Source organism: Cololabis saira, chromosome 2 (genome assembly GCF_033807715.1).
Source record: "Cololabis saira isolate AMF1-May2022 chromosome 2, fColSai1.1, whole genome shotgun sequence".
NCBI classification, from domain to species: domain Eukaryota; kingdom Metazoa; phylum Chordata; class Actinopteri; order Beloniformes; family Belonidae; genus Cololabis; species Cololabis saira.
In genome coordinates this window covers 55,570,554-55,577,435 of record NC_084588.1, presented here as the reverse complement: position 1 = coordinate 55,577,435, position 6,882 = coordinate 55,570,554, and positions in this window count along the sequence as shown.

The window sequence follows — 6,882 nt, the reverse complement described above, 5'->3', positions numbered from 1 at the left end:
GCAGGGGTTCTTAACCTTCCTGACCTTGGGGCCCGATGTTTTCAGTACAGAGTGGCCCAGGGCCCATTAAATATTACAATTGTATAGCAGGGGCCTTCAACTAACTTTAAGAGGTCCATTTAGAGTAGATTTACCCAAGCGAAGGTCCAGAACATCATTATATATATATATATATATATATATATATATATATATATATATATATATATATATATATATATATATATATATATATATATATATATATATAATGTGTGTGTATATATTCAAGTAGCCTCATAGTTGTATCAACATCTGCATCTGACTGTTATATTAAAAAAGTACATTTCAAAAATATTTGCCACTTAACATGTGTAACTTGAATTACACATATTTTTCTCTCTTAAAAATAAAATTGATTTTATTTTATTTTTCAAATGCTATCTTATTTTATTTCTCTACCAGCAGTTTGAATCTCCCCTTTTCTTTGTTAAATGTCTCAAAACATTTTTATAATGAATATAAACACATCTTAGCAATTGAACAGTTTTGCAGTTTTTCTTTCTTCTCCTTAATCTTATGCCCCCACTTTCTGTCGTTCAGTGAGAGAACTGAGCTCTAATTTCTCCTGCCAGGACTTTAAATCTGGTCTGGATGGTGTCAGGTGCTCATATTTAGTTTTAATTATGTTCATTGTGGAAAAAGCTGCCTCACAGCTGTATCTGGACTCAAACATGGGTGTTTTAAGATGGTCAGTTTATTTTCTGTGACTTCAGTTCAGACTTGAGTGGATATGTTTGATGAAAAACTTTGTGTTTTGTTTCAGTGGCGTTTCACTTTCGCCGCCTTACAACAACACACACACACACAAGCATACAAGTGTGCATATTTAAAAATAGAGTGGGAACAAAACTTAGTTTTATTGTACTTTATTTAGGATATTAAATTAATTAGTTGTCAGGACTCAGCGTGTCGGGCTTCATCCGAGCCTGATCAATGAAAACTGATCAGCTGCGACGGGCCCGAGCCTGCAGCTCTCCGCGCTGCAGCCCAGTCACTTTCCGATGCTTTTGCGATAGCCCGACCAACAGTCCAGTCCAGCAGACACGTCAGCCCTGCATCTACATGTACAATCCTTCAGCAGTAATGACAAAGCCCGCTGCCGCCCAAGCGGGAGCCGACACGTCCCCGTGGGCGGTTCCTCCGGCTTTCCTGCTCGCCACTGCGGGGCAGCTCCCCCGGGAGTCTCGTCTCCTTCTCGGCAGCGAGCCCCAAGTCTCCCCGTCTGACCCAGGTGTCCCGCCACGAAGCCACCGCCGGACAATCACTGGCAAATCACGCCCCCCTTAACTTCTCATGGTGGCTTCAATTACGTCCGCCTTAAGCCTGAATTATGGTTCCGCGTTAAATCGACGCAGAGCCTACGCCGTAGAATCCCTGATCCTGGTGGATCTAACGCAAAATAAAGGATTTTTTTCTGTAAATACACACCACTTCTCTTACTATTACACGTACAGCTAGCTGAGTGTCTTCTTCTCCTCATTTGGTCGGGAGTTGCTAAGCAGTCCCGCGGCCCTATGGTTAAGAATCACTGTACTAAAGTATCACTTCTGTATTTGAATAAATGAAATCAACAATAGCAACATTATAATGACATGCAAGTGTTTTATTTCTTGTACGTGCATTTTGTGTGAACTTTTTATGACAAGTTTCTTCTCCATAGAGAGCAGGGCCGATGCATTAAGACGATGCTGTGCCGTCATGTTCCTGTGGAAGGTCTTGATTCTCCTCAGAAACCTCTCAGATACGCAGATGTTATTCCCCATGAAGAGCTGCTACAGAGCCACAGTCTCTGAGAAGTTTCCTGAAGATTATTCCCATGAAGAGCTGCTACAGAGCCACAGTCTCTGAGAAGTTTCCTGAAGATTATTCCCCATGAAGAGCTGCTACAGAGCCACAGTCTCTGAGAAGTTTCCTGAAGATTATTCCCATGAAGAGCTGCTACAGAGCCACAGCACTCATCGCTGCTGTAGGTGAGGGCCAGTTCATACGGGGTGTTCTCTGTGCACTGTGAACATATATTAGAGGTGACAAAGCCCATCTGGAACATCCTTTGTCCTGTATAGTGTACTATATGAAGAACTTTGTACTGTATAAGTTGTAATTTTAGGTTCTTAGTCATAGTAAAAGTATTTAAGCATATTTGTGACTAAGAAAACTGGTCGGTGTTTAGAGAGGGATCCGCCTCCCATTTGGAGATCAGGAGAGAGACTGAATTATCTATTTTGGACACTAACCTGTAAAATTTTGATAACAACTTTAGAGTGCTTAAGTTCAATAATTCGATTATCCTGGCGGGAAGTTGTAGGTCCAATTGGTTAAGTTTATATGTTTTATTTATTATGGCCTTAAGTTGTTGGTATTCTAAAAATGTATTCCTGCTAACCAGTGCTTAATTTGTCAATGAAGAGGTCCCGGAACATCAAGGGGGTACCGGGGGGGGGGGGGGGGGATCCGGCCCCCCCCCCCCCCGGGAAATTTTTTGAGCATAATGCATTTAAATGCATCAATCTGGTGCACTTTGGAAAGCTAGAATAACAATAATAGGGTGTCTGCTGCCTTAACTTACCTTGGAAACATATCCTCTCCGGAGCTTCTCTACCCGGCTAAACTTATTCTCCCTTCTGTTTGTGTGTGAGCACAGAGCATGCACAGCCTCCACCGCTGATTGGCTGTTTCCCGTGCCTGTCTCTGTGTGTAACCAATCAGATGGTGCTGTGGGCGGGACATTGCTGCAGAGTGCAGTGACTGCAGGCAGAGAGATGCGGCTGCATCAACCTCAAAATAACGCCGTTTTAAATTGTACAAACACAATATTGGTATCGTTGGAAAGGGAAAAATGTCCTCTTAATTTTAGGGGGGCTGAGATCAAATTTGGGGGGGCTTCAGCCCGTTTTTTTATTTGTAGTGAGAACATAATCCACAGCAACCGACACAAATCCATTCATGTGTATGTGTCCGCGGCGCAAGGACCACATTGATTGTGCTGCAGCTGCCCTCATCGCCGCTTGTTGCTTTTCTGATTCGTTTTGAAGAATCATGCAACTCTTCCTTCTTTTGGAAAAAAGACAGTAAATTCAGCTGTCTTTTTGAAATGTTTGCGTTGCTCGCTGCTGGCTCCAGATCCAGCAAATTTCCAAAGTTTTTTTGGTCGGGGCGAGGTTTGCTGGCCCATCTTTTCATAGCATCAACAAATCTCCGACTCTTTCAAATGACGTTAAATCTTTATAAACAACAGGAAATGCTTGGGATTTGTTCTGTAAATGAATTTATGCATATTATTATTTTTTATACATAAAAAAAAACGTTTTTATATTATTATTGTTTATATATACGAGAGGTGCCGGATCTGCCCAAATAAGTCCCGGAACGCAGGGAGGCCAAAATCGAGAGGTGCCGGATCTTGTTCCGGCAGGATCCGGCACAAATTAACCCCTGCTGCTAACTCCATATTGAACAGTAAGGGCCTGATTTACTAAAGGTTTGCGTGTGTAAAAACGTGTGCAAACTTGACATCACCCGCAAACCAAAGTGCCAGCTGATCTACTAACAGCTGATCTACTAACAGCTGATCTACTAACAGCTGATCTACTAACAGCTGATCTACTAACAGCGTGCAAAGAGGACTGCGCCTCTCAAATGAGCAAAATAGCACACCCTGTTCATTTAGTACTTTTGCCCTGATGAATAATCAATATGGGGCGTACCCGCCAGAAGGCGCTAAATAATAGGAGGGGAAAATGCAAATAGGTTAATTTACCACACGCAATGAGATTTACCAAGCCTGAAAGTTTTTGCGGGGATTGTGATTGCGTCTGTATTTAATACGTTGGAAAGAAAGGTGCTAATCTACCCAGCATTACGCAGGGATGCTTGTTGGTAACTGATTTGAGGACTGGGGTGGGGATGGCTCCACTTGTGGTGAGGATTCTCCACATGCAAAAGGAGAAATATTTTATTTGAATGTTAAATCGAGTATTATTCAGCAAAAGGTTGCCACAGGAGGCATATTCATTTTTTTATTTGTGATAATACATAAATCACGTGTTTTCATGGAGAAAAAAAGTGTTTCTTATTGTGCGCCTGTTCTGCAGTTGTCATACCCCGGTGTTGTGCCGTATTCAGCACCCCTGCCGTGAAAAGCACCACCTCGTCTGACAAAAATCATATTCTCATTCCGTGTCACGTTCTGTTTAGCGTCCAGTTTTGTGTTAATGATTCATGTTTAAATGCGCTCATGGATTCCACAATAGTCATACTTTCCCACAATCACAGTCACAGATAACAAAAATCGGGTAAATGGTTATTGATGTAATTAATTAATAGCCTGCTTACTGTGTTGTCTTCCATAATATTTGTAAATATATAATATAAACTCCTAAGTATGTGTTTGTGTGAGTGTGTATATATAAATATATTGAAGTGTCAGTGTGTTGTTTTTTTTCTTGGTCTACTTATCATTGAATATACCAGGGGGTGCTTTTCACGGCAGGGGTGCTGAATACGGCACAACAATTTGCCTCGTCCACTAATATCTCTAACTCCAACTCGTTAAATTTCATTTTGCACTCGCAAACCGTAAGACACGCAACACCTCATTTAAATACTGCTGTTTGCACCTGTTATCAATTGCGCACGCAATTTTAGTTGATCACCCGCAAAACACACAACAACAGCACGCGCAAACGTTTTTCGGTGCACACGCAATTTAGTACTCTTTATTTAGGATCTTAGTAAATCAGGCCCTAAGTGTATTAAAGGTACAAACTGTCCTTCTATGATTACGTGCTGTAGATACCGTATTCCTTGGTCTCTCCATTGAACAAAGTTTACCATGTTTTTATCATTCTTCAGGATGTCTGGGTTGTTCCATATGGGTGTACGGTCACATGGAAAAAGTGAAATTTTAGTTACCGTATTGGCCCGAATATAAGACGGTGTTTTTTACATTGAAATCAGACTGAAAAAGTGGGGGTCGTCTTACATTCGGGGTCTAGACGTTATACCCATTCACAACACTAGATAGCGCCAGATATCTTTAAAGCAAATGCTGAACTAAACTCCCCAGGACAAAGGAACCCCTGTCACGAAGAAGAAAAATAAAAAATTGTATAAGAAAGAAAAAAGAAGAAAATAAGAGAAGAGATAACAGAAAGTGGAGAAACGTAGCGACAATCTGGAGAAAAGAGGGTGGAAGATCGGCAGGTGAACCGGCAGCTGAGGAGAAATTATGATGCAAACTTCACGATAATGATTTCAAATAGTCATAATAACAGGCTTTTTCTCTCCAATATATTGTTATAATAATTTGTTTCAGATGTACTGTCATTATTTTCTGTATAAAAATTGAAGTATTTTTTCAAACTTGAGTCTTGAAAAAGAGCGTCGTCTTATAATCAGGTCGTCTTATATTCGGGCCAATACGTTACTTTAAGGAATTCCCAGCGGGCTGTATCTGTCTTTACTACCACGCTCTCCCTTCAGGTGAAGGGCTGCCGGCTCAACTACGCCTCCAGAATGAACCGTAATCAGTTTAGTTCTTCACAATATGAATATAGTGTCGTATCAGTGTTTGTGATGAGACAAACAGAACGACTATCGTCTAAAACCTCTGGACCCGTACGAGTACGAGACCTGCTTGTCAGGGTTTGACATTTCCCCCAGTCTTTCAGTTTCTGTTCTGTCCCGCCTGTGTCCCATCTGCCCTGATTGTCTGCACCTGTGTCTCGTCGTGTCTCGTTATCCCCTGTTATATCTGGTCTTGTCATTCCCTTGTTCCCTGTCGGTCCGTACTGTGTTTTCCTCCATGTTTCCTGTCAAGTTCCTGCTCAAGTTTTTTGATCCCGGTTTAGTTACTTTTGATCCTGCTAAGCAGCGCTTTGTTTTTTGGTTTTGTGGAATAAATCCTTGGTTTTTGCAACTCCTGCCTCCTGCTCTCCTGCGTTTGGGTCCTCACCACACACCAGACATGACACTGCTGATCTCCTGCAACAGTCCTGACATCTCTGACTCAAGCTTAACTTTAAGATCTTTATGTTCAATAAAAATGACATCTCACAATTTCATCTTTAAAAGTGTATTTAAGTGAAGTAAAACCCCAAAATGTACAACTGTTAAATCAGAACTATTTCATCATCACTTGTTGACAAAAAAACAGCAGTTTATTAGAGTAAAGATTAGAGTAAAGCTGGAAAAACCTGGACCAGAACATCTGGACCAGAACATCTGGACCAGGAGGTTCTGGACCAGAATATCTGGACCACCAGAACATCTGGACCAGAACATCTGGACCAGAACATCTGGACCACCAGAACATCTGGACCAGAACATCTGGACCACCAGAACATCTGGACCAGAACATCTGGACCACCAGAACATCTGGACCAGAACATCTGGACCAGAACATCTGGACCACCAGAACATCTGGACCAGGAAGTTCTGGACCAGAACATCTGGACCAGAACATCTGGACCAGAACATCTGGACCATCTGGACCAGGAAGTTCTGGACCAGGAGAACATCTGGACCAGAACCTCCTGATCATCTGGACCAGGAGGTTCTGGTCCAGATGTTCTGGTCCAGATGTTCTGGTCCAGATGTTCTGGTCCAGATGTTCTGGTCCAGATGTTCTGGTCCAGATGTTCTGGTCCAGATGTTCTGGTGGTCCAGATGGTCCAGATCAGCAGCTAAACCAGCAGCAGGTGAATCTCAGTCCTCCAGAGGTCAAAGGTCAAACTCCTTCTTTATTGAAAACCTGAGACACCAGATCAACAACAGCAGGTCTGGGGGGGGGTGGAGGACCTACAGAGGTCTGGGGGGGGGGGGTTCTGGAGGTCTGGGGGG